This window comes from Meleagris gallopavo, chromosome 1 (genome assembly GCF_000146605.3).
Source record: "Meleagris gallopavo isolate NT-WF06-2002-E0010 breed Aviagen turkey brand Nicholas breeding stock chromosome 1, Turkey_5.1, whole genome shotgun sequence".
Taxonomy (NCBI): Eukaryota; Metazoa; Chordata; class Aves; order Galliformes; family Phasianidae; genus Meleagris; species Meleagris gallopavo.
The window spans coordinates 140,627,241-140,633,847 of NC_015011.2; the positions used below are offsets into that span (position 1 = coordinate 140,627,241).

Genomic DNA, 6,607 nt, shown 5'->3' on the forward strand with positions numbered 1-6,607 from the left:
TTTTAGCAGCAGTAGTCATGAGAATTTCATATTCTTTGTTCAATGCTCTCTAGCTTTAAAAAATAAAAATAAAAAAGGAAAAAGTATTTACCATTAGTCCCTTTATACCGCTCAATTATTCTGTCAGGTTATAGTCAAGGAAATAGCACACTTTCTTCTATTTCTGCAGCTCAACAATCTTAACTGTTTTTTGAAGTAGGCAATCAATCATTACTAGGTGGTTTCTAGACCAGGTTGCCCGGAGAGGTGGTAGATGCCCCATCCCTGGAGACATTCAAGGCCAGGCTGGATGAGGCTCTGAACAACCTGATCTAGCTGTAGGTGTCCCTGTTGATTGCACAGGAATTGAACTAGCTGACCTTTAAAGGTCCCTTCAAACAGTTCTATTCTATGATTAAGAAGATATTACTGTTGAAGAACAGAAACTTTTGATATTATTTATGCTTTAGCAATTTAAGCATTTTAACTGTTTTTTCCATAATCATTTATAGTTTTGAAGCCTTAAATCTCGGTATGGTTGTCAGTACATTTTGAGTCATTTAATTAAAGGCGTATTTTCTGTATTTGCCATTGTGCTTCGCATCTGTTTTCTTAATTTCCTTTTTCCCAACTTGTTGCTGTTACACAATGCAGCGGCAGCTCTTGGTAAACCTCTACTCACGTGTTTTGTGTTGCCCTCATCCCCCATAAGATCAATTTAAAACAATGAGTTACAATATTTAAACTGCTTGCATACACACTTTGAACAGTTTATAGGTGGAAGCCATTGTTTAAAAACCTGTTCAAGCCATTTCCTCTTAACAGCATTCTGATTTTATTTTTATGAAGTTCTCCCTCATGCTTAGGTTAAACTGTTTACAATCTAAAAAGCACTTGCCTAAAAAGGAAGCCAAGCCCTGATAATTTCTCAAGACATTAGGAGTAAGGTTAATTTGTTACCAACATGGTCATAAAACTAGCATTAAGAAGAGATATTCAGCGCTCTTTTATTATTAGCACTTCTTCAATCATCTAATAAAAATGTGGAAGTTATTTCGTTTATAGAGGCAGAGTGATAACTACTGAGTTTGTCTTAAAGTTGAAATTATTTTGGGAGAAATTGGAAGTGTTTGTAATTAATGTAGAGGACATTTTTTCAGGTAATGCTTTATTTAACTGAAATGCAATTTTGTGGGCATGTTTTTCACACAATCAGTAACAAAAACATGCTTTTAAATTGTTATTCATATTTGATTACAAATAATGTTTTTAGAAAATGTTTTTGTAATTTCTCTGCAATTTTCAAATGTATCTGGGATTTGTGTAACTTACTGAAATATGTTAAGTACATTGATATTGCTATTGTGATTCTCACTGCCAAGTGATTATGTAACTTATTGCTAGTTCTGCTTGAGTAAGCATGTACTTTTCTAATGTACTTTTCTAATGTACTTTCTAGAATGTACTTTTCCAATTTTCTAGCAGTTAAGAGTTGAGATTGTAACAATGCAGACTTGTATTGATTCTAGCAGCTTCTAGTTGCTTTGCCATTTTGATTTTTGCTTCAGAATTTTTTCACCATTTTGTTAGACTCATTTAATACCTTGTCTATCTATATCTTTAATGTCTGAATTCACCTTTAATGCCAAATTCTGTTTGTAGACTCCTACTGCATCGGAGTTGCTAGGTAGTAAAGAGGCACTAGTAAGAACTTGAAGTCTGTATCAGAAAATAGAAAGCTTGCACAGCAGCTGGCTTCTCTAACAGTCTGTTGCTTGCTTTTCTGCCTTTCTCCCAGTGAAGTTATTTCCCTAGGAAAGGGAAGGAGGAAAAAACACAGATCTAGTGATTCACTTTTTTCTGATAATCAGAGAATCATACAAAGGCCTGGGTTGAAAAGGATCACAGTGATCATCTAGTTTCAATCCCCCCTGCTATGTGCAGGGTCACCAACCACCAGACCAGGCTGCCCAGAGCCACATCCAGCCTGGCCTTGAATGCCTCCAGGGATGGGGCATCCACAGCCTCCTTGGGCAACCTGTTCCAGTGCATCGTCACCCTGTGTGTGAAAAACTTCCTCCTAATATCTAACCTAAACCTCCCCTGTCCTAGTAATCTGGGACTCTTCTCCAGATGTGCTGTTAGAAGTAGCTGTAGCCCTCAAAATTACCAAAGAAATGTCAGCAGGGGTGGAGCAGAAAGCGTTCTTCAACCTTTGTCAGTTTTCCTTGAGCAGGACTGTCCTTCTTAACTCGTTCTCATCAAACTTGTGAGGACAGCCATTGTATGTTTGGAAATTGTTTTTGCTGTTTACTTTGTGGAGCTCGACTTTGTTCCTAGTAGTTGGGCTGTCTAAACTTTGAGCACCTGTGTGCTTTGCGGGCTGTTGTTTTGTAGCTGTCTGTTTTTGTTTTGTTTTCACTATGGCCACTGCATAATGTGTTTGTTTTATTACTATCACAGAAGTACTTTTCCCCCACTTGGAGCTTCACCCATTAATCTTGCTAACCTCACTTCAATTTCTATCAGTCTTAATCATTTGAGATTATGACTCTTCTATTCTCTTGCTTCCATCCTTTCTCCCATCCTCTGGATACTCTTGTATGGAATTTTGTGTCTCTTCATAACTTACTGTATTATTCCAAATCACTTGCATTTCATTTGCTCAACAATGAAATGGCTTCTTAACAATCTTCATGAATCACATTGTTATAAGCTTATTAGCTGAAATGAGCAATGCTTATGTTAACTGCACAGCAGGTAAATTATTAAAAGAAACCTTAACCTAAAACTCTACTAATGGTCATTCTGCAATGAAATACCTTGTGTCTAGTTTTTCAAAATACCTAGCCTCTGAGTACTATCTCTATTCTTACAGTGAAACTTTTTCTCAGTACAGAATAGATTTGCTTGTAGCAAAGACAACATAGGTGCATTCCTAGTGAAGTTAAATGTACTATTACAAAGTTACTCTGTTTTTGTGTTGAAGGCATTTCGGTGCTTAGCTTTCAGCTTTCTTCCTTTTGACTTTGAGTTGAATGGATTTAGAACACTTTCACTTAAAACTTTTGATTTTTAGTTAATGCAGTTAAGTACCTGTAGAAATAAATATCATGTGTGCTTTACAGAAATAGAAGTAAATCTAGGATTCTTCAAGAAAGCCCCTCATGGGTAGAAGAAATAAACATCTTTTTCACTGATTGTCTTTTAAAACGATTTGTTGCTGCTTCCTGTTGATTTGCATCCATAAATCAGAATCCAAAATGTGTGATAATGTGGATGAAAGACCACTGAATTTTTACTCTGTGGTCCTCTCCCTATTTTTTGTGTCCTAGTTTTTTCAGTCCTTATTTTACTGTCAAGATGCAGCACATTAACAACCTCCTGTGCTTTCTCTCTCTACCTTCCAGCTTCATGGTCTTTTTTTTTTTTTTAAACTTCTTTGCCATTATTTTGAATAACCATCTTTCAGTAATCATAATGTCGGGGATTTTAAAGGGTTGTCACCGTATTTCCCAGAATGAAGTGAATAATTTCAACTTTCACATAACTACTTTAGTGTGTGATTTATTTAAAAAACAACAAAATATAAATTGAAGTTCAAATTAAATACTTTGTGTATGAAAAACTTCCATATCCTTTTTACTGTGATAAAATTAAAGACTGTCTGCAGTTGATGTATACTTTGCAGCAATGACTTGTGAATAAGCTGTGATATGGAATAGGGTCAGCCACCATTGCTGCACATTTGTGTTTGTTTTAAGTATATAAGCATGCATTGTGTTAAGACGCCCTAGAACAAAATCTTTGACAGGTCCTTAGTTCCACATGAAAGCAAGTTTGTCTTAAAAAGAAACCTGATCATCTTGCTGTTACTTTGCCATAAAGAATCTGGAAGGAGAACTAAACTGAATCAGAAGATTCAAGGGGAAATGGTTTTAAAATGAGACAGGAGGGGTTTAAGTTAGATATCAGAAGGATGCTTTTCACCCAGAGGATGGTGATGCACTGGAAAATGTTGCCCAAGGAGGCTGTGGATGCCCCATCCCTGGAGGCATTCAGAGCCAGGCTGGATGTGGCTCTGGGCAGCCTGGTCTGGTGGTTGGTGACCCTGCACATAGCAGGGGGGGATTGAAACTAGATGATCATTGTGATCCTTTTCAACCCAGGCCATTCTGTGATAAGATTGCACACCGTAGGCAAGTACTCCGGGGCTGTGTAACTCAATACAAAATATTTTTTGCCCTGGCCTCCCTGTGAGACCTAAGTGCATTGTGCTGCTGTCCTAAATCTCTCAAAGGAGCTCAGAATGTGGAGTCAGTGAGTGCCGGGTTATGTGCCTCAGCAGTGCATGGGAATCCTAGCTGATGTTAGAAGCTGTCTTCCTTAGTTTGATAACACAGTAGTTGGAAGGTTTTAATCTTCTTGGAAAACGTGAGACAAACGTCCTGTAGTTCCTGATGCTTCTGTAAATCAAATGGCAATTTGAGCCCAAAGAGCTGTACAACACATCATTTGTACAAAACAGTTCAACCAATGTAGATATCAGGAAAAAAAACTGTAGAAAAGAGAGTTTTTTCCAACTGCTTTTTCTTCTGGCTTTATACTGTTTATGTATACAAATGCTTGCTTTTTAAAGTATTGTTGTTTTGATGCTTTAGTAATTACTTTTAAGGATCTGTTCTAAATAATGTGATTGCTGCTCGCTGCACTTCCTGGCTCTCTAAGAATTATTGCAGCTGAAGGACAACTTGACAAAGAGGCAGTATGCATGATATCAGTTAACAAATTTGATAAATTCTTCTGGTTTGTAACTGATCTTGCTGCAGATAAAAAGATAGCAAGCTTTTCATGTGAGAAAAACTAGAAAAATCCTTAGTATTGTATTGGTAGTTGTGTAGCAGGAGAACAGTAGCAGAATTTGCACCTGTATGGTTATGAATAAGATGGAAATAGTTTTCTATCAACTGTCAAGACTGCTTCAGGCTGAACCGAGGATCTTTCTTTCATTTTCCTCTTATTGCTGCTAATACTCTTTCCTCCCCCACCCCCCCAATTGCTTGTGCTTCTTCAGTGCTTATTCATTGCAAAAATGACCTGTAATGAATCCAGTGAATTTATAATGTGAAGAAATAGAATTTGGAAGAGGAGTAGCTCTTTTAAGTTTTCTAGCTTTTCTTATTTATTTTTTTATTTTCCCCCTATTCCTTTTGCTCAGTGATTGTTGTGCTCAGCCCTCTCGAGCAGGGGAGAGAGGACTGGAAAGGTAAAAGTGCAAGAACTCATGAGTTGAGATAAAGACGATCTACTAGGTAAAGGAAATGCTGCATTCACAAGCAAAACGAAACAAGGGATTCATTCACTGCTCCCCATCCGCAGGCAGATGTTCAGCCATTTCCAGGAAAGCAGGGCTCATCACACATAATAGTTCTTTGGGAAGACAAATGCCATCACTCCAAACATCAGCACTCCCCTCCCTTCCTCTTTCTGTGGTTTGGACATTCAGCCTTGCTTCTGTAGCTTTAAAATGATATGTAGAACGTTTACATCTCTCAGATTTGTTTCAGTTCAGTGAATGATGCTAAAAGTGTCTTGAGATTAAAAGTGATATGTGTGTGTGTATATATTCTCATGTTTTCAGACAGATTACAAATGGAAAAAAAATAGCCTATATATTGATGCTGTGGGTGTATGACAGTCACAAATTTTCACCTTTTTCTCACCTTTGCTGGTGTTTTCAAAGAGAAACAGCAGATTGGTTTTCTGACTGCCAGCAAATCGAGCTTCACATTCAAACTTCTGTTACAGATGATAGATAATAAAATCTACTGAATCTCTTCTTGATTGCTGAAAAACAGAAGAACCATGTTTGATTATTAGATGTGAAGTTCATGGATACCCAATATGGCGAACACCTGCTAATATAAAATGAGTGAGATTTTTGTATTTGGTTAAAAAATAGACAAATAAAATTGAGGTTAAAATGAAAATGACCATTGAGCCCACTACCAAAGCAGCAACGTGATTCATGTCAGTTCCAAACTTGTAGAAATCATACTAGGTAACCAGGTATGTTTTTGCATTTTTCAACATTTCTTTTTATAAATGTTTTACACGTCAGGCTGTTGGTGAAAATGAGTATTTTAAAGTTGATATGGTTTTAAATGAGCACATTTTCTTAATAAGGAACATGTTTTGAGAATTCGAAGAACTTAATCACTCATACAGTAATAACGTTTAGCAATTACCCTATTGCAGGTGTTTTTAACTGTATTTTAAGATTTACTGGTCCCATAATGTTGCTTTTCTTTTTTGTGCATGTGTTTTTGGTTTTGTTACTTCACTTCTCGTACTCAAGCAATTAGCATTGGCACTTTTCAGTAGAGTGCTGGAGCAGATGACTGACTTGACCATGAACACAGCCTACATTTTTTTCCCTAAACCCTTACTGTATTTGAATATTCCAACTTTAAAAGCCCTCCCCAGATAATGGTAAGGGCCTTTGATAACAACAAAACCATCACCTCATGGATCAGTCTCTCAGCAGGGATGATTAAAATGATATACTGATGGATATCCCTTCTTCTTGACCATTAGTATGTGGAGTTTCTTGGTTGTTGTTTTTTTT

The 6,607-nt window shown here is 36.9% G+C and overlaps 1 protein-coding gene across 1 annotated transcript in view; it reads left to right on the forward strand.

Annotated features, from left to right (window-relative positions):
• DOCK9 (dedicator of cytokinesis 9) overlaps positions 1 to 6,607 on the forward strand; it is a 115,785-nt gene that overhangs the window by 33,731 nt on the left and 75,447 nt on the right.